Genomic DNA, 27962 nt, shown 5'->3' on the forward strand with positions numbered 1-27962 from the left:
GATGAATGAATGAATGAATGAATGAATGAATAATATATTTTTTTTCTTAGATTCAGATTTTAATATTATTTGAATTTCCTTACCTCCAGTTTATATCCAAATTAAATTCCAAACACGATCATCTTCAAACTACAGGGCGTTTAGACACTTCTTGATTTGAAGCATTGATTATTATTTGATAACTGTACAAAATAATGAAATAAACCCGTTGACGATTGGCATACACACTACAGAGACTGTAGTTTCATGCGGCGCCACTCACATCAGCTGATGATGTGTTTACACACTCACTCAATTACACAGAGATTCATCAGCAGTGACTAGAGACGGTGCAGGTCAAATACAATCATTGGTGTAATGAATGCAAACAAGGTGGACTGGTTAAGTTTTTTCTTTTTTTCCCCCCTAAGATGCCTTTAACAAGAAACTAAAGGCAGCACATAATGGACAAGCAACATATGATGTAGGCATTTATGCTGGCAGTTTAGACGGAAACAGCGAAGGATTTGAATGGAAGATTGGTAATGGGAAAGCTGAGGTGGTATGAGTTCTCCTACTCGGGTCAGCACTTCAGGAAGTAACCTGTGTTATAGGTAACAGATATAAGTGTTATAGTCGACGACATCATTCGTTTTCACAACACACATGTAGCATGAGTAGAAGGGGAACGTTCTGGGATACAGAAGAGGTGAGATGCCTTACGCCATATAACAGCACCAAATAAATAAATAAATAAATAAATAAATAAATAAATAAATAAGTGAGGCACATTTGTGATTATGTAAAATGAACATAATTGCACCGAGTCCAATTGAATCAAACCTGAAACTAAACCAACGCTGTTCAGAACACCAGGAACAATCACAACAATCACTGGATTCGGTTTCCAGTGTGAAAAGAGCCTAAGACAGTTTAGTGGCTTTTGATTTGAATTTTTTTTTGGTATTCGGAAACGTTTGGCATTTGGCATGTAGCCAGACGATCAGTACAGACTTAAAAATTGCAAATCAGGAAAGCAGCTACCTGTTTGCGTTGAAACGCGTGTATGTGCGTGTGAGTGTGTGTGTGTGTGTGTGAGTGTGTGTGTGTAATGGTTTATCCCAAATCATTCTTATTGCTCCTTGATGAGCTCAATGCTCAGTAAGCGTACGTTTACCATACTTTTTCTTTTTTAACCAGACACCATTTCTACCTTCCTCAGCAAACAGGATAAAACATTTTTTTTTGCCAGTTTTCTGAAAATTATCTATTTATATAAGCTATTGGATGGCAACTGCAATTTACTCTCTTCCTTTCCTCTTCAGCAGCTAATCCTATCTTTTACTTCCTTGACATTTGCTTCACTTGTGCTGCTCAGTCACTGCACTCCATTCTCTCCCTCCTCCAAGTATTAATGTTTATCTTTGCATCTCACTTACTCAAACCTCGCTCTTTCGCTTTGTGCCAGACACCCTGGCAGTGAAGCAGCAATCTAGTAGAAAAGCCTATTATGGTTTTCTGTGTTTCTGGCAGCACTCATCCTCCCACCGCAACCTCCCCCACCTTTTTTTATTTTTTTTTCTTTCCCACAAGCACCTTTTTAAAATAACGCTGATGCTTTAACATATCTGACAATTAGCACTTTTGCTGCTTTAATATCAATCCAGGGACCACAATGAGTTCATATTTTGTTCAGTCGTGACTAGCTTTGGGAATGGCTATTTTCCTCAGGAGACATACTTAACAGATGGTCCATGGCTAAAATAGCTTATTATATGTATAAATTATTTTGCATGTGTATCTTTGACTTACAGACTCATTGGAAAATAAACAGACACTCTAAATGCTCTGGGTCATTGTTATACATATCATAAAGCCAGCATTTTTTTTTTTTTCTGTACAGAATTACACAAGCTTTCCTGTTAAACAATTACCCTTGACAAAAAATTGGATTTTTAGAATCTGATTAAACTTGTCATTTTCTAAAAGAAATTTCAGTCTGTCCTGTTCAGTCTCCTTTGATTTATTTATTTATTTTTTGAATGTTTTTGGACATTTTTTTTACAGATTTCAATCTGTCCTGTACAAACCTTATTTGGCTTTTAGAATTTTTGTATTTTACTGGAAACATCTTGCTATTGGAAAGTTTTTAGAAATTACAGAAGGTGGTTTGAAAGTTTTAAAAAGTGCCTGAATGATTTGTTGGAGTATAAATGATAGTATTATGTCATATATCATGAGTTGGCATTTAAACCAGCTAGCAGTCAATGCTAGCTAGTTGAATATTACACCAGGTTCGGATGTAGGGAAAACTAATGTTGGCTAGCTAGCTAAGTACCACAAGGCAGACTCAAGAGGTTGGATACAAACGCAGGCCGTAATAACAAAAAAGAGTCACATAAATAAAGATAGACAAAAGTATCGGAACAGCCACAAAATAAGTTGTAGTTCAGGTAAACAGCCACAGTGTAAATTCAAACGTAAGGTGAACACACAATCAAAAAAAAAACAAAAAACAGATGAACAGTTCACAACAGGAACAGACCAAATTAACAAAGCATATACCTTGCAATGAGAAACTGAAAGAATAGGGTAAATAAAGGGTAAAAAAAAAACCCACATCATTACTGGGAATGTGGGAGTGCTGGTGGCTGCTGGTGGCTGCAATCCATGGGGAACATGTGTGTATTTTTACAAAACAATGTATTTTGTTTATAGATTCGTGTATGTTGTAGATGCTAGCTTAATATCTTCAGTTTATTTTTTAAGCCATCCAGGATTCGATCGCTGGCGTTCGCTTTCTTAGAACTAGACGGGGTACGAGATGGTGGATGATGTATCGCGTTCCAAAAGTACACTAGCAGCTATATGAATACAATCCTCGAGTACCATCACTCGAGTGCCTACTTTTTAAATCTTAAACGTAAATTCAAGCAGATGGGTCACATTTACGATGAAGCCGTCAGATCTCATTAGGTTGTTCCTACATTCTGCATGTTTCAGATGTGTAGCACTTTTAAGATCTATCCTCATCTCATGGATTTAAGGTGAACCTTTTTATCATCGTTTAAATGTATGACAATGGAGTCTGACAAGGAATAGGGGGAAAAAAAACATCTTTCAAATGGGTAATGGTCAGTTATCTATGCTTATCTAAGATTTCATTTCACTGAAATACAGAACGTTACCATCTTAACAAAATGTCATAATAAAACCCGACTCATTGGCTGACAGGTTGCGGATCAGGAGGATCAATCTGGAAGCAAATTGAGTAGAAAGATACATGTAGTTTTTATTCCCTGAGCACATGAGATAGAAAAGATGGAGTCAGGTGTAGCGAATGTGTATTAACCCGAGGATTGAACGCTTTAGAACTACCTCTTGGAGGCCAAGGACTGAGCTCCCTACAGACCATTTCTTTGTTAGAAATCTCTTCATCAACAAGCTAATTGTCAAATGTGTCAGTAAGAACGTCAGGAGAAAGATAAAAGATAAAGCGGAGACTGCTGAGAGAGAATGGGGACACATCAAGCATTATTTCTGAGCCTGGAACTACTCGATAGATCAGACGACAAAATATTAATATATAATTATATATATAAATAAATAATTATTATTACTATAATTCATATGAATTTGAGACATTTTGATTATTTTTAATAAATTAATAATATTTTAAATTTAATAATAAATTATTAAACATGGCACCAGTCCAATGGAGAAAATAATATGAGATACAACCTGATGGTTATGTGAAGAAAAATGAATAACTTGCCTAATATATGAAGAAAGAAAACATCCAAGGAGACAGGAAGACTGTGGTTACTCAGATTAACCACTCTTTACAACCATGCTGAGCAGAAATGCAGCTGAAGGCCACATCAGGGACCACTCCTGTCCCTGTGCTGTCAGAGAAGAGGTAGCTTATTGGTTAAAACATTGGATGTGCAAATCCCAAGCTGCCGCTGCTGGACCCTTGAACAAATCCCTTAACCTTCGAGTGCTCAGTTGTAGAAATAAGATAAATATGAGTCCATCTAGATAAGGGCACCTGCCCAATGTATTAAATGTCAGCCAGGAAAAATAATCTCACAGAACGTGGACAGTTGATGACTAGAAATCTATTTGTGAATAAATCATGATATTATTCTGTAGTAGATAAATAGTTACACTTAGAATTCACACAAACTTTCCTATTTAGTATGAACACAGTGAGAAGTGTTTAAGTATGAAATCTGGGACGTACAATATTCTATATATTTTGTATATATTGTTTCTACAGAAAGAATAAGTGTACATTTATGCCATTTAGCAGACACCATTATACAGAGCGACCTACATTTTTATCTCATTATATACAACTGTGCAGTTAAGGGTTAAGGACCTTGCTCAGGGGCCCAGCAGTGGTAGATTGGTCGACCTGGGATTCAAACTCACATCCTTCCAATTGGTAGACCAACACCTGAAACACTAAGCTACTACATCCCCCACATCAAGTACCAAGATGTTAGACTTTATTCAATTAAATGTAAAATGTTGGACACTGGGGGGCACGGTGGCTTAGTGGTTAGCACGTTCGCCTCACACCTCCAGGGTCGGGGTTCGATTCCCGCCTCCACCTTGTGTGTGTGGAGTTTGCATGTTCTCCCCGTGCCACGGGGGTATCCTCCGGGTACTCCGGTTTCCTCCCCCTGTCCAAAGACATGCATGGTAGGTTGATTGCCATCTCTGGAAAAATTGTCCCTAGTGTGTGAGTGTGTGAGTGCGTGAGTGAATGAGAGTGTGTGTGCCCTGCGATGGGTTGGCACTCCGTCCAGGGTGTATCCTGCCTTGATGCCTGATGATGCCTGAGATAGGCACAGGCTCCCCGTGACCCGAGGTAGTTCGGATAAGCGGTAGAAGATGAATGAATGAATGAATGTTGGACACTTCATGCACACAACTGTCTCTATGCTTACAGTATATAGCAGAAGGGTGGCACGGCCTCCAGGCACTGACACTGGATAAGAAAAATTTTCAAGATGGCTGATACTCTGGTAGACAAGAAATCTAACAAATGTCTTTTAAATTAACTCACAATCTGAGATGATACTCAAATGAATTAATACAGTAGAACATTTGGGACACTTATTATTTAGTAGTCAAAAATCAGGAATACTTCAGAAATTCAGCTAACTAGATCTAAAACCTAGCTTTAGTTCTCAAACGTAAGCCTGAATCGCAATGTCAAAACGAGGACCAGTGAGTCATAAGAAATCTTCCATCTACAGGTGCAGAAGAGGAGAAAAGGTTTTAAAACCTGGCATAAATGATGAATTGGACAAAGCCCATCAATAACTCTAATAGATCTCCTTAATGGAAGCATAAAAGCAGACAGATAAGAAGTTTAGCCGGGCATAGTCATAAATCACATCCTCAGGGCTGACCTATATAAAGAATAAATGACCGAGATGGGATTTCATACAGAGTAAATGGACACTGGATCACGAATAGCACTGTTATCACAATTACAGGGATATGCACACCATCAGCAAATGACATACATTTTCCATTAACGCATTTCAATGTGCTGAATCTTCACGCTGTCAGTTCGTATGATCCGTAATCTGACCCCGAGTTGTAGGTTTCATCTTAATATTGATCTTATTATGAGTTGCTATATACTTTTTATTCATGTTTATAACAGCAGAATTTTCTAGGATTTATATATAAAAAAAAATCTTAATTCTGTATCCGTACGATAAGGACTCAGACGGTTCCCCAGCAACATCAACTCAACTCTACTCCGGCTTTGAGACAAACATAAGAGAGCTGCATGAATCCCTTCGCAGACGAGCGACAGATTCGTGCGTGCTGCTTTGTGCTATTTTAGCCGTCTTTGCTTTGCTTCTCCTCAAGTCAACATGTCTGAAAAAACTCACACTGATTTCCAATTGCCTCGCCACGCATCTCTGTAGGACACTATTTGGAACGTTAGGGTTGAAAAAACTAGCCGCAATTAGCTTGTTCTCATGCTGCATTGATGTTTCACCCCATGGGCCTTGAGATCGTCTGTGATTTATGCTAGAATACAGAAGATAAGAGTCAACCCACTTCTATTCCTGCTGCTTTATTAAGTATAGAAAGGTTATAAAAGCTAGACTGAATCTAGGGAACAGTGAGATGGGTGTTAGCTAAAAAATCAATCATCCTATCTTGTTTTCTGTCTGTTGGTTACTAAGTTCACATAAAGTTCTCAGTTGAACTCAGAATTGAGTCTTGAAATACTAAAATTCAGTGTGAAAATCGTCATCGTTGTGACTAACAGTAAAATAACTGATTTTCTTGTTAAACCTGTAAACACTCAGTGGTGGATAAAGCTTTTTCTTTTACTTAAGGCATACATTTAGAGCAACACTCCCGCTTCGATCATAATTCTGCACGCATCCACCACTATCATCTGCTCCACCACATGGTTCATTTCCCAAAGAGGTCATTGTGTTTTTACTGGTGCATCAAACTCCTCATTCCCTCACCCACAAGCAAAGATGAGACATGAGTGACGGTGTTGCAGAAAATCCTGACACCCAGTCTTTTATAGCCACTTGGTCTTCCTTTTTCTTCATTTTGGGAAGCAGTGGAGGGAGACTGATTGAGAGAGAATCACAGTCTCTTGGGTCGTGTAAGGTAAAAGTTCGATCCTGATCCTCTGCAGGTCCTGTCCGGCATCAGGCATTAGGGGATGGTGCAGGGAGCGGGAGCTCATGCTGAAAATCATTCACGTTAAATGCCAGCTAAGAATAGATTTCAAATCAATCAAGATTCGCTAGCACAGTGCTGGCACACTGTTGGACACTGATATTCGTTTTGGAAGTGCTAAAGTGCAATTGAAAATTTGTACAGGAAAATAATACTCACGGGGTAATTGAAAAACGCCAAACATCACCTATTAGGTATCCTGAAATGTTTACTTATTTCAGATCAGTTTACTTTTTCGAAAAAAGTACATTGCTGTTAATAATAATAGCTATGCAATGATCAGAAACAAAGCAAACATACCTATTGCATTTGATTCAGTACTTACTGAATTCAATTAGGGGGCACGGTGGCTTAGTGGTTAGCACGTTCGCCTCACACCTCCAGGGTCGGGGTTCGATTCCCGCCTCCGCCTTGTGTGTGTGGAGTTTGCATGTTCTCCCCGTGCCTCGGGGTTTCCTCCGGGTACTCCGGTTTCCTCCCCCGGTCCAAAGACATGCATGGTAGGTTGATTGGCATCTCTGGAAAATTGTCCGTAGTGTGTGATTGCGTGAGTGAATGAGAGTGTGTGTGTGTGCCCTGCGATGGGTTGGCACTCCGTCCAGGGTGTATCCTGCCTTGATGCCCGATGACGCCTGAGATAGGCACAGGCTCCCCGTGACCCGAGGTAGTTCGGATAAGCGGTAGAAGATGAATGAATGAATGAATGAATTCAATTAAGTACTTACTGCATTTGATACAGTGACTTCTGCATTTGATTCTTTGCCCACTGCATCTGATTCAGTCCCTACTGCATTTAATTCAGTACTCACTGCATCTGATTCGGTACCTATTGGATTCAATTCAGTAGCTACTAAATTCAATTAAGTAATTCATGCATTTGATTCAGTATCTTCTGCATTCGATTCAGTTGCTAAAACCACAACATTTTTGTTTTTCTTTCTTAAACCTACATGTTAACTCATGTGATGTTAAACAAATACAGTTTAACGACAAGGATCAACGTTTAACACCTATAGCACTTTCACTCAGCTCTTCAATGCCAGTCCTGTTGCCTTATGGGACAGCGTAGTGCTTGTTCTTTCCAGATTGCATAATCTTAGCATATGATCATCTGGGAATTTGAATTATGAATACTGAGAATATGGACCTACTAATTATTTGTTTTAGTCCCACTGTATAGTAGGGTAATAGGGATATCCAGATGCAGTTAAAGTTCACTGTAAAACTTCAGACGTAAAGCAGACATACATGTAAAGAACGAGTTTCAAATATTAGCCTGTTAATTAAAAGTGTCCAAAACATTTTGGAGATTTCGACTCACGGAACACATTTTTTTAAATAATCTTTAGGCTCTGATATTATTTATAGACTTATTTGTTTGTAAAGGTATTGAGTTTTGGATAAAAATCCATATTGTGTCTATGTTTTTTGTGTGTTCCAAGCTTGATTGTGTTCCTGGTTTAAAAATAGTGCCCACATTTTGGCTAATTTGTGCCCTTTGCTAAATAACACCTGCCCACAGTTTAATGGGCACACTGACCAAGCACTTTAAGTAAGTGAAGTTCATAATTCCATATAATTATTAAAGTGCAATATAAAATTTCCCAAGAGAAGTACTACTTCCAGTTATGACACCAGGGTCTATTACTGTGATTATAGGTTATGCACAAAAACAGTGCATAAGAATGGGATGTTGTATTTTTTTGTGTCTTTAGAACCATAGGCACAGGTGACATGTAAATGTAAAAAGGTCAGGAGTTTGATTGAATGTATCATAAAGAGGTGGTAATGCATACTGCTGCAATATCCAGGCCTTTCTTTAAGAAGTGTGTACAGTACAGTACAGTGATATAAAATCTGTACCTGAACTCTGATCGTATATCACTTTTAGTGGCTGAAATAACCTGAGACCTGGCTGAGACATTTTTTTGGTTTCTGTCAATGTGTTTTATTTCATTATTTTAGTGGTGCGCTGTTTCTGATCACTTTACAGGCCTAAATGTTGCCATGCTCTGCTGCCATAATGTTACTGTCACTAGTTGGTAATGTTATTGCATGCTACTTATGGATTTCTGCTATATATATATATATATATATATATATATATATATATATATATATATATACAGGGAGTGCAGAATTATTAGGGAAGTTGTATTTTTGAGGATTAATTTTATTATTGAACAACAACCATGTTCTCAATGAACCCAAAAAACTCATTAATAGCAAAGCTGAATATTTTTGGAAGTAGTTTTTAGTTTGTTTGTAGTTTTAGCTATTTTAGGAGGATATCTGTGTGTGCAGGTGACTATTACTGTGCATAATTATTAGGCAACTTAACAAAAAACAAATATATACCCATTTCAATTATTTATTTTCACCAGTGAAACCAATATTACATCTCAACATTCACTAATATACATTTCTGACATTCATAAACAAAACAAAAACAAATCAGTGACCAATATAGCCACCTTTCTTTGCAAGGACACTCAAAAGCCTGCCATCCATGGATTCTGTCAGTGTTTTGATCTGTTCACCGTCAACATTGCGTGCAGCAGCAACCACAGCCTCCCAGACACTCTTCAGAGAGGTGTACTGTTTTCCCTCCTTGTAAATCTCACATTTGATGATGGACCACAGGTTCTCTATGGGGTTCAGATCAGGTGAACAAGGAGGCCATGTCATTAGTTTTTCTTCTTTTAGACCCTTTCTTGCCAGCCACGCTGTGGAGTACTTGGACGCGTGTGATGGAGCATTGTCCTGCATGAAAATCATGTTTTTCTTGAAGGATGCAGACTTCTTCCTGTACCACTGCTTGAAGAAGGTGTCTTCCAGAAACTGGCAGTAGGACTGGGAGTTGAGCTTGACCCCATCCTCAACCCGAAAAGGCCCCACAAGCTCATCTTTGATGATACCAGCCCAAACCAGTACTCCACCTCCACCTTGCTGGCGTCTCAGTCGGACTGGAGCTCTCTGCCCTTTACCGATCCAGCCACGAGCCCATCCATCTGGCCCATCAAGACTCACTCTCATTTCATCAGTCCATAAAACCTTAGAAAAATCAGTCTTCAGATATTTCTTGGCCCAGTCTTGACGTTTCAGCTTGTGTGTCTTGTTCAGTGGTGGTCGTTTTTCAGCCTTTCTTACCTTGGCCATGTCTCTGAGTATTGCACACCTTATGCTTTTGGGCACTCCAGTGATGTTGCAGCTCTGAAATATGGCAAAACTGGTGGCAAGTGGCATCTTGGCAGCTGCACGCTTGACTTTTCTCAGTTCATGGGCAGTTATTTTGCGCCTTGGTTTTTCCACACGCTTCTTGCGACCCTGTTGACTATTTTGAATGAAACGCTTGATTGTTCGATGATCACGCTTCAGAAGCTTGGCAATTTTAAGAGTGCTGCATCCCTCTGCAAGATATCTCACTATTTTTGACTTTTCGGAGCCTGTCAAGTCCTTCTTTTGACCCATTTTGCCAAAGGAAAGGAAGTTGCCTAATAATTATGCACACCTGATATAGGGTGTAGATGTCATTAGACCACACCCCTTCTCATTACAGAGATGCACATCACCTAATATGCTTAATTGGTTGTAGGCTTTCGAGCCTATACAGATTGGAGTAAGACAACATGCATAAAGAGGATGATGTGGTCAAAATACTCATTTGCCTAATAATTCTGCACTCCCTGTATATATATATGTACACAGGTGCTGGCCATATAATTAGAATATCATAAAAAAGTTGATTTATTTCAATAATTCCATTCAAAATGTCAAACTTGTATATTATATTCATTCATTACACACAGACTGATATATTTCAAAGGTTTATTTCTTTTAATTTTGATGATTCTAACTGACAACTAAGGAAAACATTTGAAATATATCAGTCTGTGTGTAATGATTGATTATAATATACAAGTTTCACTTTTTGAATGGAATTAGTGAAATAAATCAACTTTTTGATGATATTTTAATTATATGACCAGCACTTGTATATATATATATATATATATATATATATATATATATATATATATATATATATATATATATATATATTGTATATATATACTGTATAGCATGTAGCATATGAAAAGTGTGGCAAGTTATTATAAAAATAGAAGTAAAAGTGACTATTATTTTAGAACGTCTAATTTAGAGTCAAAATCAAACTACTCCTAAACTATAGACCTTACGTTTCCGTTTTTTCACATTTTACACATTTCATATTCTCATACATTTCTTTGGGTAAGTCAATTAGCCTGCAAATTGACCCCACTGGAGGGAGACTTCACCTGAATTCTAACCCTCTGACTATCATCTTTTCACTTCCAGGTTTAGGAACATTTAAACTCCACTCACACTACGTTTATTCCACACTCTTATAGTCAGTTCTGTTGCGTACCAAGCCTTTCGTTCATGTTATTGTGATTTAGTGTATGAACTAGTTTTGTTTCTCGTTTATCTTGTTCTGTGGATTGTGTTTGGATTAGTCTGCCTCGCTGTATGTTTTCTCATGTTTTTGACCTTCCTGTTTTTGCTACTGTGACTTTTGCCTGTCGATTTGTATCGGTTGCCATTTATTCTTTTTTAATATATTCTAATTAATTAAATTGACATCAGAAGTCATTTTTAAGCAATTAGTGATTTAAAAACTTTAATTTACTACATCAGAACTCCAGTGAGTCTAACGTTTGCAAACACTAAGTGTTTCTTTAAACAGTTTGGAAGATTCCAGAAATCTCATTGGTAATTTCAAGCCTACCATTACTGTAGATCCAATTCATTTATGTCTTTGAGACTTTAGGAAAATTCAATCAACCTCAGATTTTCAAAAAAATAAAAAATAAAAACTTCTTCTTAGGAGAATTTTTGGGACGACACAGAAACTGAATTGTTCAGAAAGGAGGCACTCCACAGGATGTACAAACTTTGGTCTGAAACCTTGAACCGATCTCTACAACAACAGAAAAGGAACTAGTGAGGAACTTGGAGGCATCAGGTAGAAAATTATACATCTACCATTAAGAAAGGTCATTATCAGCATGTCCTTAACGCCTGCTTTGAAAGAAAGAATCTCCTACTCCAAGTCCCACATTAAAAAAAGCCAAACTGATGGTCAGATGAAGCAGAATTTGTGCTGGAGGTATGCACAAAAAAGTACGGAGGGGAAAATGTGAAAAACGTCTGAAGAAGACCATTGTGGCTGTGAAGCATGGGGTTCATCATGATTTTCAGCATCATGTTGGCAGGAAAGGGGGAAAAACAGCCACCATAAGGAAGAATACTGATCCAAAGCAAGTCCTGACTTTCATAGAATCCTATAGAAAAAGAATGGACTGAACTGAAAAATGATGTATGAGCAAGTGACCCACAAACCTGACAGATTTGCACCAGTTGATTTGAAGAAATGAGTAAAGATTTACTGTTAATCTGTTTTATTACCCTATAAACATTTACATACACCTATGATGAAACATTCAAACTGCACACGTTACATGTTGTCACACAATTAAAGTCATGTTAAATGCCAGATAAGAATAGATTTCAAATCAATCAAGATTCGCTAGCACAGTGCTGGCACACCCACAATTCCTGTATTAAGTCAATTAGGGGATCTTCTTTATTTTTTTAAGCGGTCATATAAAAAAATTACAGCTAAAATAACGATTTATTTAAGCTTTATTTTATTATATAAGTTATACACTCACCGGCCACTTTATTAGGTACACCTGTCCAACTGCTCATTAAAGCAAATTTCTAATCAGCCAATCACATGGCAGCAAGTCAATGAATTTAGGCATGTAGACATGGTCAAGACGATCTGCTGCAGTTCAAACAGAGCGTCAGAATGGGGAAGAAAGGTGATTTAAGTGACTTTGAACGTGGCATGGTTGTTGGTGCCAGACGGGCTGGTCTGAGTATTTCAGAAACTGCTGATCTACTGGGATTTTCACGCACAACCATCTCTAGGATTTACAGAGAATGGTCCAAAAAAGAGAAAATATCCAGTGAGTGGCAGTTCTGTGGGCGCAAATGCCTTGTTGATGCCAGAGGTCAGAGGAGAATGGTTCGAGCTGATAGAAAGGCAACAGTAACTCAAACTAGAACATACATTTCCTGATGAAAATGTGAAAGGTGCTTGCACGTGACAAATCCTGGAGGCTAGTCGAGACGAGCATGTGACATCATCTGAATACTCTTGAGGAAGTTTTCCTCATTGTGCTGAGTGTTTTGATATGTCACATGTTCATGTTGTAAAGTTTTTTGATTTTGCATATTTTGGGGGCGGGGCTGCGGCACAACTGGAAGCCCAGTTGGTACACCAATTTAAAAGTTTGTTCAGAGTATCACCCTAAAGGAGCTGGCCGAGTTTGGTGTAGATATTTCGAAAGCTTTCCTCCAAAGTTTATAATGGGAGTCTATGGGAAAAAAGGCCACTTTGAGACCCAGTACCGGAAGTACCGGTACTCAGATCGCTTAGAAAAGTCATAGCACACCTCTAGTCAATGAGCCGGTCGATTTGACACGTCATTCATGGGTCTAGGACAAAAGCTGCGGGACAAGTTACGTGCCGAAGTTTTGTCCGAAAGAGTATGCAGGATAGTAATAACCCAGGTTACAACCCAGGTATGCAGAAGCATCTCTGAACGCTCAACACGTCGAACGTTGAGGCGGAAGGGCTACAGCAGCAGAAGACCACACCGGTACTAGTAAGGTGTACCTAATAAAGTGGCCGGTGAGTGTATATTTTCAATGGGTTTACATACACATTGCTTATTAGCTACTTTTGAAATGCTCTAGATATTTATTGAAGGCCATCACGTGGACTGGAAGACTTATCTATGCCATAGCATTTGTTCTTTGCTTAAAAATTGCCATTTCATTTCATTTTTTGTGTTTGGCTAAATGTATTTGAACAACGTACACAATATGGTAGAGAATATACGTCTCCATAACGAACAGAATATGGTTTGTGAACAAATGCTACCCATCCTGCTGATCATAAATATAGTAATAACATTACAGCGAGTGTAAAAAGGTTCGAAGGAGGATGACCTACTAAATTGAATGTCTGCTTCAGAGCGAGAGAGCAGCAGAGTGCATCCAAGGCATCAGTTAAAATGAGGAAGAGCTCAGCACATACAATAAAAGTTTCTTGAGCTTATTGTGGTCCTGTTATCTCCCAATACATTCTTGATTACTGATCCATTTTAAATCTGTTGTTTACAGAAAGAACAGTGCAAACGTATTTTTCAGGAAGGACTGTGAAAAACCTTTTCACCCAACTCATTTCTTTAAAGAAAAGCAAATTTGTGTGCATGAATTGTTACAACAAAAGCCAAGCACAAACCATTTCAGCGGTTTAATTAAGGTACCTTGTATGAGCTATTTATAATTGTGAGACTGCTTTCACAATCACGGAACAGTCTAGGCTCATCAGGTCCCTCCTGTTCTCTCACATGACGTTTAAACACCGTTTGGTGGCTTTATAAAGGTTTAAAATAGAAAAAGCACCAGTTCACTGTGTATTCCACATGGTTTGTTCCATGCTGTGTTACTTCAGGAGTCTATAATTATGTCTGACAGCCACATCTACTTCTTCTCTCAGTGCGCATTTCGGACATCACAGGCATAATGGATGTCAAACGAAGCACGGAACTAGTAAAAAAAAAACAAAAAAAAAACCTCATCCCATCATTTATCACTCTTAATCATTTCCTACAGATTCCTCAAGACCATGTTTATTGAACGCATCTATCTTTCTCCAGCTCAGCTGCCGGACAGAGACGGATCACAGCGGCGTCGAGATTTAAAGACTTTCCGTGACTGTCAGGGCAAAGTGACAGTTCTTAATTCTTTTAAATGGTAACTGCTAGCTTGTGAGAAACTGGTAGGCGAACACTCAGATAGACATACAGGCTGAAATATGCAACTCTGAGGGTGTGCTATAATGTCTGGTCGAATAAACAATGTATGCATTGTGATAGATGGTGAAACAGTAAGGGGGTAACATTTTTTCAGTCACATGCAGAAGACAGCGGGTAGGTGTGCGTCTAAGCGTGAGTGCGGTTTGTCACAATCGCTGCGTTACATCTTTATGACTTGAAAGCCTTACAATGAAATGAGAAAACACTGCTTTTATAAAACAGGTATAAAACTCTCACTTAGGAAAATAAGTATGAGTAAATTGTGCAATTAAAGTACACTTCTACTAACTCTCCTGAACATTATCCCTTTCCTAAAAGTCTTACATTTTATGTTTTTTTTTAAAAAAATATATAGCACTGTAGTCTAGATTCAGATCAAATACAGAGATAAATAATTCATGAAAACAAAGAGAGAGAGAGAGAGAGAGAGAGAGAGAGAGAGAGAGAGAGAGAGAGAGAGAGAGAGAGAGAAAGTGAAGGAACAGGAGAGAGGGGGGAAAAGTCTATTTTTGCATTCATTCAAGGGAAGGTTACGACCCTCATTAATGCCCTCAGATAGGGAAAGGGGACCTTTCAGATTGCAGACTAAAAGAGAAAGAGATGGTTTTAATGATGAAGAGAAAGACAGACACACACACACACACACACACACACACACACACACACACACACACACACACACAGTGGTTTGTGTTTCTAAAGTTTTCTGACAGCTAGCTGGCAAGTCAGTGATTCCTGTTTAGCCTGTGGTGCCTTGTCTATACGTAATAACCTTTCTCATGAATATTGCAGCCTGGCTGAATTATTTATCCTCCCGTGTTCAAAATTACATGCCTAACAGTTTCAGATGCCCATAAGGCCAGAGGTACAGTTTTAGAAAAGGGAGACGAGGGATGTAGGGTAGCTTAAAATTCTCTGAGTCTCCCACTTAGGGTTTTTTTTTTAATTTTCCAAGCTTGGTAAAGTATATACATATCAAGTGAATGTTTGGCACAAAATGTGTTGGTCCCTATTTCACATTTATTTAAATCTTTTTTTGTAGAGTATATTTTTTAGAGTAACAAGTAGCCTAATTACTAAAGTAATATAGGAAGCTGTAATACATTTCAAACACAGGCAGTCAGTAAGCTCATTACCCGACTTGAAAGAATTTACATATCAGTAATTCTGGGATGCTATAGGAAGGGTTAAGGAAGCAGTCGTAGCTTTTACAAAAATCTCACAAGCCCAGTATAAATTTGTTTCTTACTTGCCATATTGTACCTTACATTGTGCCTGTTACAGTACATGGCTATCTTGTAGAGCTGTCTGAATTTTCAGTAGATTTTCCTATTCCCAGGATAGTTCATTATTGTCATGACAAGAGCCTCAGCCCAGACTTGTGAAACCAGCCTGCGCCCACTCTAGGCATTTGCTTGTTACCGGTCACCAATCTACTGATTAGATCCCAACCTGCTCCAGGGGTGCTGTACAGTACCCTGTGCTCTGAATGCTGGGATATGCAAAAACCAGGGGCAGCAGTGGCTCAAATGGTTAAGGTTCTGGGTAGTTGATGAGAAGGTCAGGGTTCAAGCTGCTACTGTCCCACCCTTGAGCAAGGTGCTTAACCCTCTCTGCTCTTGGTGCTGATTCATGGACGACCCTGCACTTTAACCCCAACTTCCTAACAAGCTGGGCTATGTGAAGAAAACATTTTGCTGTGCTGTAATGTATACTGTATGTGACAAATAAAGGCTTCTTTTCTTCATACTGTCACTCACACAAATGCACCTCACAAAGTCTTGCCATTGAATTGTACAAACCATCAATTAGCGCCTGCTTTGCATAGACTCTACAGTTGCTGATTTTGATGCCTTCAGTCTGCCTATCTTGAATATGACAATCATCATCTTCATCATCTTCCTAGCAGCCTAGAGATTTGTCTTGGAGGAAAGGCAGTGAAGACCATCATGAACTACAGCGCAGGCAGCAGCTGAAGAGCCCGAAGATACCAGTTCCAGGTGGAAGGTGAAAAGGAAAGCAAAACTTTTTCAGAGCTCAACAGATTCCTGCCTAATCTTGATGAGGGCTGAGTGGCATCAAGTAGAGTGCCTGAAAGTACATTCTATCAAATCTTTCTGTAGTTTTGGAAGCAGATGGTAGGTCAGAACCACAACAGTATATTTATTTTATTGCAACTGGTATATGTAGACACCTGAGCAAAATTCAGAACCCTGGTTAGGTCATTAGATCTGGAACACCTGATGACATCATTGATGGTGCATCTAAGAGTATCTTAAAATGTGTAGACAAATAATAGAATCATGTTTTATCTATTTCCTAAATCAGACAAACAAAAGGAAAGCTGATATGATCTCGATTAACAATGTGGACGACAATCAGTTTATGCCTCAAAACATAAAACACAAGGTTTCTGTTAGCATAGCATTTCCATATGTATGACTAGGCACCAAAACAGTGTCATCAGTAATCTTTGTTTACACTGTACTTTTGATGGTAGCACATGTAGTGTTAATGCTTTTGTTTAACCATTTTCTGCACTTACATTATTAAAGTATTAGAACTTTTATTAGACAAAATTGTATTTCATAACTAATGAAACAAAGACACTTTTTAGAATGAATTTAGACCCAAAAGGATGTCAAACTAAGAGGTTAATTGCACAATTTAATACAGTGATCACGCTGTACATTAAGTTCTTAACTGCATTGTATCTGTCTTCTTACACCTAAGACTTCCAGGGCAACTTTCATTAATGTACAAATGGAGAAGACACAGGGGGGCACGGTGGCTTAGTAGTTAGCACATTCGCACGTTCGCCTCACACTCAAAACTGGAGTTTGCATGTTCTCCCCGTGCCTCGGGGGTTTCCTCCAGGTACTCCGGTTTTCTCCCCTGGTCCAAAGACATGCATGGTAGGTTGATTGGCATCTCTGGAAAATTGTCCGTAGTGTGTGATTGCGTGAGTGAATGACAGTGTGTGTGTGTGCCCTGTGATGGGTTGGCACTCCGTCCAGGGTGTATCCTGCCTTGATGCCCGATGATGCCTGAGATAGACACAGGCTCCCCGTGACCCGAGGTAGTTCGGATAAGCGGTAGAAAATGAGTGATAATAAAAAAGAATAAATGGCAACTGATACAAATCGACAGGCAAAGGTCACAGTAGTAAAAACAGGTGAAAACACGAGAAACAGGAAAAAACACGAGAAATCATACAGTGACGCAGACTAATCCAAATACAATCCAAAGGACAAGATCTGTAGTGTTAATGAAAGCTTTTAAAGAAAACCTCTGACACCAAAATCAATGGTGTGTTATGTCAAGAGATTGTAAAGGGAATGTACTATTTACAATGCTTTATTCTTAGCATAACCATAAACAACGTAGAAGGAGTTAATCACAGGCAGTTTTAGATGCCTTTATCTTGTCATTATCTTACCCTGAATATTTCGACGAGCCTATATTTAATACCTGTTTTAAAACTACTTATGTACTTTAATACTAGGTATAATTCCAGTTGGCCTCAACACTACAATGTAACTGTTCAGATTTCACAATAATTTACATTAATACTAAGTGAATTGATTGATTACATTCAATTATTAGTTCAATCTTTTCTTACTGCATCAACATTTTGGCAATATTGTCCTTTTTTGCTTCAAGGGAGACAAGCAACATAAGTAATTATACTGCAGCTAATATTAGCAACTGTTTACTTAAATACGGATGTATTTTATGTTTTCATAGTAACTGGGACACTATATTCTTTTGATTTAGATTTTTCGTTTCCTTTCAAATGTGCATCGGGAAAACATATTGACTGACATTCCCTCAATGCATAATTCTAACTAACACATTTTGATCACACAGAACTATTCCTCAATGCAACCCTTGGGCATCAGTCTGGTATAGGCTAAAGGCAATTTCCCCAGCTGCCCTCTCTTGATAGCAGCACTGATCACTGGAATAAACAGACCTCCACTTTACTCATGGATTCCAAGCCATAGCTGTAGCATGTGCATTTATTTTCATTGCTTATATAGACTATTACATTTATGTATAAAATGCTTCTGTATTTTGTAGACATAAGTTTGTTAGTGATAACATTTAAGATTTAACCCATTACCTAATAACCCTTATAAGCCCTACATCAGCTAATACAGTGTATGAGCTGTTTTTCAGTATTGAGGATTCAGCTAGGCAAATGTTTTGTGAGCCTTTCTGAATGGTCTTAACATTTCATTGAAATTCCCCTTTGAAGTTTGACCAAAGTCAATTTGAAACCAATGATCTTTTTTTTTTGCTTTGAGTGCCTCAAATGCAAGCGTGGTTAGTCAAAATGTGCATGCTGTGCAAAAGCAATCATACTGGCTAAAACACCACGGCTATTTCATGGATAGTTGCCGAAGATACATTTAGGCTTGTGGTAATTGATGTGCACCATTGAACTAATGGGAAGAAATGACATTCAAAACTACATTCAACTTTAATCCCTGCATAGTAATAAGGATATTCAACAAATACCTCGAAAACCAGATGTCTTTGCGTTTTTTTTGGTATCTCTTTGGTATTTCCTACTGTACCCAATTAACTTATCAAACACTGTACCTCCAATAGTAAGTAAAAAATGTTATATATTAATGTTCAATAGTTCTAGTAGTAATAGTCTTCGATAGTACTATTTTACCAAATTAGTTTGGACAGAAAATGTATTAGAAACCCTGGCACACACCAGAACACCCAGGCATACCCTTTTTTTTTCTTTATTACTCACTTCATTGCTATCATATATACAGATTTTTATTTCAGTGCATTCTGCCAATCCTAGAATAAATCAGACAGCTTTATTTTCTTGCTGTTAGCTACAGCATTTGGTAAACTTAGTTATGTGAAATACCTGGGTTATAAGCTACCTCCTTATACTGTATATCTCTCAATTTAACCTTCACCACAATATAATAGTTCACTGCTGTTACACAAACTACAAAGATTTTCACCTGAGCACAAAATCTGACCTGAACTCATGAACACAAAAACATAAAGATTAATACAAGGCATTGTATAGAAGTAGAAATAACAAACTCATCTTTTTCATTTGATGCATGTCGCAGTTTATAGAAATGATGGTCATTATTTGTCCATGAATGAACTATGTTAATATTAGTGGTAGTGGTCAGTTATGATATTAGTGAAAATGTAGTTCTGTGATCATGTGCATATGTGCACTATGTTGTAAATATATTACAAATAATTTGTTGCTGTTTTTTTTTTTTTTTTTTACTTTTTTACTCAATCGCATTCCACCTTAATTTTCTCATTAATTCAATTCAATGCAGTTTTAACAATGGTTTTCAAAGCATTGGTTTTCAGTTTTCAAAGCAGCTTTACAGAACATAGGAAATATAGTACAAAGAGTTTATTATACAAAAGTTTAGATAAGATTAATATTTATAATATTATTAGATTAATAATATATAATATTAATAAGTTAATTCTGTTTTTATCTAGCCTACTAGAGTGTGATTTTTATTTTCACATAAATCTATAAGATATCTTTAAAATGCTTTCTAAGATGCCCCAAGTGCTTGTTCATAAGCATTTAAAATTTGGAGCCGTTATCATCATCCACTAACATTCTGTGGATTTTCCAAGCAGAGATATAAACATGTCACACTGAAAGCCTGCATTCTCCTGACTAATTTGATATCAAAATAAAGTACAGATTCAATGGCTTAATTCCCATCAATGATTCCAGGCTTGAACCCACAGGTCCAGGTCTAAATCCATGGCTAGTAGCATGTGAACACCTGCTACACAGCTATAGATGGTCATGCCATGCCCTTGAGCAAAGAACTCAACACTCATCTGCTCAAATCCACCTAGAATTCAGTGAAACGCTTGAAAAAACAAGTACACAAATCTCTTTTTTTTTGCAGCACGCAGTTTGCACAGCAAATGATTACTCAATAGAGTTAAATTAATGTAGAGAAATTTGATGGTATGAAGTTAATATAAACTATACAAAATTGTAATTTGTTTTTGTCTAGTTTAAGCTTTAGAAATTTGTTTAAAATTCTATACTATGTCATTTTATTTTACGTGTGTGGTTTTGTTCGGATTTTAGTTAATGACTGAAAAATCATATAAAATCTTCTTCTGGCAGACATGAGAATAGATTCTTTACATTTCTAGTCATAAACTTCACTGTTTGAAATCAATCTGCTTAATCACCATGGAAGGAAACTGGGATGTAACCATGACGATGCGCATAAATAATTGACAAGGACAGACCTGTATTTATGCTTAGTTATTGCATCAATAAACCAATGTGAAGCATTTGGCTTGCCACGTTTCATTGCCCTTCTTCCAAGAAAATGAATATGGCTCGATTGTATAATCCCTGAACCAGGTTGTAGCTACAGGATATTTAACCTAACACCTTTCCCTGGTCTGGAATCAACATCTTCCAATAGCTTTTAAATACACACAAATATATTAGAACCTTCATTATACATGAAGGAGTAAACAATATGTAAGATCATAAAAATGAAAAATCATGTTTTCATGTTGTCATGTTTTCATAAACAGGAAATAAAATTAAATATTTAGCAGACTCTGTGCGTTAAAGAACTGACTGCAAATGAACTCAGAGCATCAATTTCCCTTTTACTGACATTTAATATACTTTCTGGGAAATTCCTTATTCTTAGAGCTAAGATTCTCTGTATTCGTGTCACCGCAGATCAGTGATTTTATTAGCAAGCGATGAGAAGGCAATCAGCTGAATATGATGTAAAAATAGAGGAGTTAACAAAACTAATATCTACACATCAGACAGAAACTATTATTCTTCTATTCAGGTTAGAATGAATAAATCTAAGCACTCCACACAGATCAGAAGGTGATGGATAAAATTGACTGAACTTGTTTTTCAATGTAACCTAATGAAACGAAACAGGACAAAACGTGACTTTCATAAAAGGAAAAATAAAAACACACAACAACAACAACATAGCATTTAGCATAGCATATGGACATATGTCAAGCTTGTACCTGTTTCTTTATTTGAAATGCTGCACAGAATAATGATTTGTAAATTTTCCCTAATGAAGCAGAAGGAAAATGGGTAGCCAAGTAACTGCTTTCTGGTCTGATTGTAGCTTTGGAGCTCTTCTTTTTACTGAAAAGACAACAGACAGAAGTACTAATGATTGTATTCAGTCTACCTAAATATACACACATTTTCATTATTACCAGACCTGGCTAAAACTATATCTCTCTATTTTAACTAATAATTATTTTATTTTAATATAAGTAAATATAGTTACATATAACCATTTAGTAATAAAACATTAACATTCATGCCATAGGAAATTTGAAATGTATATAACCATATCCTCAGAAAATAACATAATGGTGTTATTCACCTACATTATGCCTCAATCATTTAACAGGAAAAGGGCAATTTTGTCTATGACGTGATCACTGACACTTATGTAATTCTGTAATTTCCAATTGCACTTCAATGCTTGACAAGGTAAGAAAATGAAGAAACTGAGCATAATTTCGAAAATTCCTGGAAGGTGTACTCAAATCTTGAGGTTATAAAGTTAGCACAAATAAACTCCAAAAACAGTACACAAGCAGGAGAAAATAGAGAAAAAGTGTGGGTGAAAGAACACATCTCAGTCTCATTGGTTCTGCCAAGTGCCACAACCTAGATGCTGTTTTGCATCATTCCCCCATAATATTTAATTTTCATGATGCATGATCATTATTTTTTCCCTTTGGAGTTGATTGTCGGAAAGCGATTTTTCATTTCTCCTCTTGCCCTTCAGATGCGCATCAAATCCATCATCATCAGGGAATCAAAACTGGATGTTCTGAGGCAATCTCGTGAATGCATAATCATCAGTTTGCTTAAAGCATTACAGCATAGATTATTTGGTCTATCTCTGCACCTTAAAAGCTTGTTTCCAAATACGCTGTTTGTAGTCTTGTCCTTCAAAGCCTTCAAAGTGTTTGGTGAGAGTCGTTGAGAGCCAACTGACCACATACATGTATCTCAGATCTGTTGGATACTGGCTATAAGACATTCAGCCTTATTTTTGGAACTGACCGACGTGGAAGTTGGGTAAACAGCAATAAAACTATTCTGTACTTTTTAATCATCAGTATTTGCAGTACACCTTTCAAGGAGGCCAGTTTTTACATTGGATTATTATTATTTCCCCATCCGTGTACAATATTGGCCACAAAGTACATTTATAGTTTCTCCTAAATAGTACAAAAGAGTAGAAAACTTACAAGCCCTTTTAAGAGCATCAGGTAAGCCAGTGAGGTATTTGAACATGTACTATGATTTACAGTAAATATGGTCAGCGTAAAAATCAGCTTAACTAATGCTAATGTCCTCGTTAGCAGCTTTGATACTACTCAAGTAGTCACTAAGAGTAATCACATTAGCAGGCATTATTGTTCATTGTTAGTCATTATATTGTGTTACCCAGTAGTGAAATGTGTGATAATATGCTAACTAACATTGGGGTATTTTGTGTAAATTAGCCAAGTATAGTGGCAATTATTGCATGAAGGACTGCCCGCGGTTGCTAAAAAAAAAAAAAAAAAAAAAAAAACAGGAGCCAAGTTTGATAGGAAACTACCAAGTTCTCTACAGATGATCTTTCTCAGTCCAGGGAACCTGGAACCTGGAACCTAGGGAACCTGCTTAAATAGCAAAAAAACTAAATTGCAAAAACCTCTTTCCAACACCATGGAATGGAAGGTGGTGGATCAAACCCATCTTTCTCAGAACAAGTGTGCAAATGGAGCATCTCATCACCCTACTGTTTAGACAGTTGTCTTAGCCAGTGTAGCTCATACTGTAGATCAGAGTGGCACCAGTCTTCTACCACATTCGCCCTGGAACTGTGCCATTGACCTATTTCCAGGTGTCACTACTTCACATTGCTGAAAGGGGATGTGAGGAGGGAGGGACACGAATACTGTCTTCTGCACAGCCATGGGCTTTTAGAGTATCTAGTAATACCATATGGTTTGGCAAGTGCCCTAGCTGTGTACCAGTAAGCCATCATTCATGAAGTGTTTAGTGTCATGCTCCACAGGAAGGTAATGGATTACATTGCTGACATGGGCACATGTGTGATGGGTAGTGCAACTACTATTTAAAACTAATCAGTGGAATAGATATTGAACTTTTACTCTAGATGTTCCCTAGACAATTGGAATTGTCTAATCGCTCAAAGTTCCTCCAGGGATCATTAAAGTGTTGACTTAAAAATGGGGTACCTTTGCTGGTACCTCATATGCCCAGGTCTCCTCTCTTTCAGGACTTTGTCTCTGACCTTCCAGAATCCAGGCCAAACACCATTTGGCCTACTTGACTAAGGAACCTCTAAGGAATTCACTTTGTATTTCACCTATCATATTGGTATTGATATAGTCTTGAGCACTCTAGACTAACAGGTTGGTGAAGAAACTGAATCAGTTGTTATGGAGGTATCTTTACAATTATGGATACACTTTAATGGATATTTTGTAGATCCAATTGTGGATACTGCCAGAATGACTCTGTAATGAACTCCATGTCCTATGTGCCAACAGTCCTGGCCTTGGCATTGCATGTGCAGTGCTCCATCTCCCTGGAATACACCTGCAGTTCATTTCCAAGCCAATAAAGAATAATATTTTTGCCAAGTTCATTCCAAAAGTTCCAGTTCTTTGCACTTTCCAGGTGTTCTCTGAATTTGAAAATATTATCTGTTAAGCCTTTTTTGTTTTAGTTGCTATCATTAATTTCATGAGTGTGTGTTTCCTTATAAGTTTTTGCTTTGAATGATTTTTTCTTTTTTTACTAATTCTTGCAACCTGTAAGTAAGCTCCCCAATCAGTCTAGGTGTTATATTAAGGTAATTTAATTGATGTACAGCAGTAATCTAGCTCACTAACAGCCAGGTAACAGGTATCTTACTAGTTTTACAGTGAAATATAGCATGTAGATCAAAAAGAGTAGCCAGGTTCAGGTTAGCTAAGTTAGTGTGATTTTGTTTCCTTTGTACACAATATACTGTAAGTCCAAACATACAAATGCAGGACAAAGCAACAATACAGAAGTACAGAGGAAACAGAAATACTATTGTAGAGAAAACCTGCAAAAACGGACAGATGGACTGTAAAACCTGATTGTAAACTATCATAATTACTTGTGTTTGTGTATGGAGCAGCATATAAAGAATCTATGGAAGTACATAAATGGGTTCTCTGCCTGTTAAAATAGTTTAATATCCTTCACCAGCTCATATTTCCAAAGCTCTTGCCCTCAAACCATACCCTCAAGGGGCAGAAATATTGCATCGTAACTATATTATGACGTTTCCTCAGATAGACAATTAAAAACACCTAATCCAAATGTGTCCAATGGGTACTAGATAAATTGCATTACCATCCACATGCTCGGTTTCCCACAGAGCATCTAAAGCATTTAATTTCTAGTTATCCAAGTCTGCATGTCCCACCAGATGTAGTAGAACAACTGAAGAGGGAGTGTTTCTCTGATGTTAATTCATCATGCTAGATTAAAGACATTATAAGTGAGCTCAGACAGACAAGTTAGTCCTTTGTTGGTTTATTATATAAGCTACATATCTTGACAGAGAGTATTAACAGACACCAGTTCACTTTACAATGGACACCTACAGTACATGGTACGCTTATACGGTGTCGTCATCTACTAAATTAGTGTGTGTGTAAGTGTAGTGTGTTAAGTCTTAACCAATACTGCTGAGTCTGCTGTATAGGGTGCTGACAAATAGCAAATGCATAGCTAGTGTCAGTACTTTGAAAGTGACATATAAGTAGGTTATAGATTTGTGTATCACATAATTAGAGCTTTTACATTAACTTTATTATTTGGCTCCTAAAATTGTTATTCAAAGAAGCAATACATGCCATGTTTTGTTTATTTTCAGGACGTCCTCGGCTTCAAAGCAGAGCATGGCGTGTCATTCAAACCCCTTTCTCTCAGTGCTTTCAGAACCAGATCATCACATATGACAGAATATTGGTTCTCACAAAATGTCATATTCAGGCTTATTATTTAAATCAAGTGAGAATCAGATTTGCATCAGTTATATTGTGTTGTGCTTTTGTACATCAGTGCAAAATATTTTCTTAATATAAATAACTTTACAGTTTTTTTTTTCTTTTTGGGCTTACGTTAATCAACGCACACAAATTCTGGTTTTTCTTTCAGTATTATGCCACTTTTCATCACTGAGAACCTTTGTACTTTTACACAGACTTTCCCATTATAATAATATACAACAATCTCATCTCACTCATTTTCTACCGCTTATCCGAACTACCTCGGGTCACGGGGAGCCTGTGCCTATCTCAGGCGTCATCGGGCATCAAGGCAGGATACACCCTGGACAGAGTGCCAACCCATCTCAGGGCACACACACACTCTTGTTCACTCACACAATCACACACTACGGACAATTTTCCAGAGATGCCAATCAACCTACCATGCATGTCTTTGGACCGGGGGAGGAAACCGGAGTACCCGGAGGAAACCCCCGAGGCACGGGGAGAACATGCAAACTCCACACACACAAGGCGGAGGTGGGAATCGAACCCCCAACCCTAGAGGTGTGAGGCGAACGTGCTAAACACTAAGCCCCCTATAATATACAACAAAGAATGAATTATTAAACTACATGTTAATGAACTACAATCCAACTTATAATTGCTGAAAAATTTCTTTTGACTGCTCACCTTACTCCTATGACGAAATATTTCCTTCTTTATAGGAGTGGTCTGTTCAACTACAGTGAAATGTACTTCAAAAACTTTGCGCCATTACGCATTGAAGCTGTTCTGGTGGCTCAGGTGACCTAACACCTTCCTAAGATTGTTTACGCTGGCTTTTTCTTTAATTTGTCACCTGTCTGTCTTGATACACTATAAATGAATTTCATTGATAGGACAAAGCTCAGACAAAGCACATGTAAACACACACACACACACACACACACACACACACACATGACCTTCTTATAAAATGCACTAAATCTTTTTTTAAAACGTAGTAGATTGTAAATGCAGCAATCTGACCCAAGTGATGATTCTTAGCCATAGGTTTATTGTCTGTCAAGCAGATTCATGCCTCTATAAAAGACAAGTTTTTGATGTCAGCTACAAAAAGAATGTCTAAATAATGTCAAATTGTACATATATTGGACATTAAAAACAAATATTTCACTTAATTCAGGTATTAATTTGCGCAGTATGGTGGTAAAAATGGACTTCCCAGCTCCAGGGATACCAGTTCGATCCTGGGTTTGGGTTTCTCTCAGTGAGTTTTTGCACATGTTCTGCTCATGTTCACATGGATTTCCTCGGAATGTGTTTGATATCAGCCGGCAAAACAAATCACGACAGGCATCCAAGGACATAATTTATTTTCCCAATTAGGAAATAACAGAGCAAACAAACAAACTCAGTTGCTCAGTTTAGAAAGTCTAAATGCGCTTGGAGAGTTACTAAATCTGAAATATTAAATCATATCATGTACTGGAACATTGCAAACATATTTGGTAACAAGAACAAGAAATGAACACGTGTCTAAATAATCAGAGCACAAACAATTTGGTATAATGAACTCCAGATACTCTAGGTTTCGGTACGTCTACTATTTTTTAGAACAATGAAATGCTTCATTTTTCAGTACCAACTTTAAAATAGCAGCAATATTTGTTACTGATTCAAAGACATGTTTTGGTCTGTTCAGTGTTGTGATCTCCATCATCTATCAACAAATCAATTGCCTTTCTATCCCTTGCAGACTCAAGCATATTAGACCATCCATGGCTAGACTTACTAGACTTCCCTTGGCTATACAATGATTCAACTGATGCACTCCTGAGATGGCATGGACAGCCAAGGGACTGGCATCTGCACCTGGAAGTAATAAGTCAGATCTGGGAAAGGTTCAACAAAGCAGTAGGACCACAGTAGGACCTCTTTTCCAAAGCCAAGTCGACAAATTGCTGATTTTAGTTTTCTCGGGCAGGGCGTCCCTGTTATAAGCAGAGGTTGGCATACTGAAAATGATCACTATAGTCTATAGCTAGGCAAGAGGACAAAATATCAAGCATGTTTCCAGGTTATCTTACAACATTTCTACCATCCTTGCCAGTGATGTGAGTGCAGCGGTACCTCCGAACACCTTTCCACTGCGTCCTGAATCTTGCTCCTTCTGATATTACTGGATTACTGTACAGTATCTGG

The sequence above is a fragment of the Tachysurus vachellii genome, chromosome 24, assembly GCF_030014155.1.
Source record: "Tachysurus vachellii isolate PV-2020 chromosome 24, HZAU_Pvac_v1, whole genome shotgun sequence".
Lineage (NCBI taxonomy): Eukaryota > Metazoa > Chordata > Actinopteri > Siluriformes > Bagridae > Tachysurus > Tachysurus vachellii.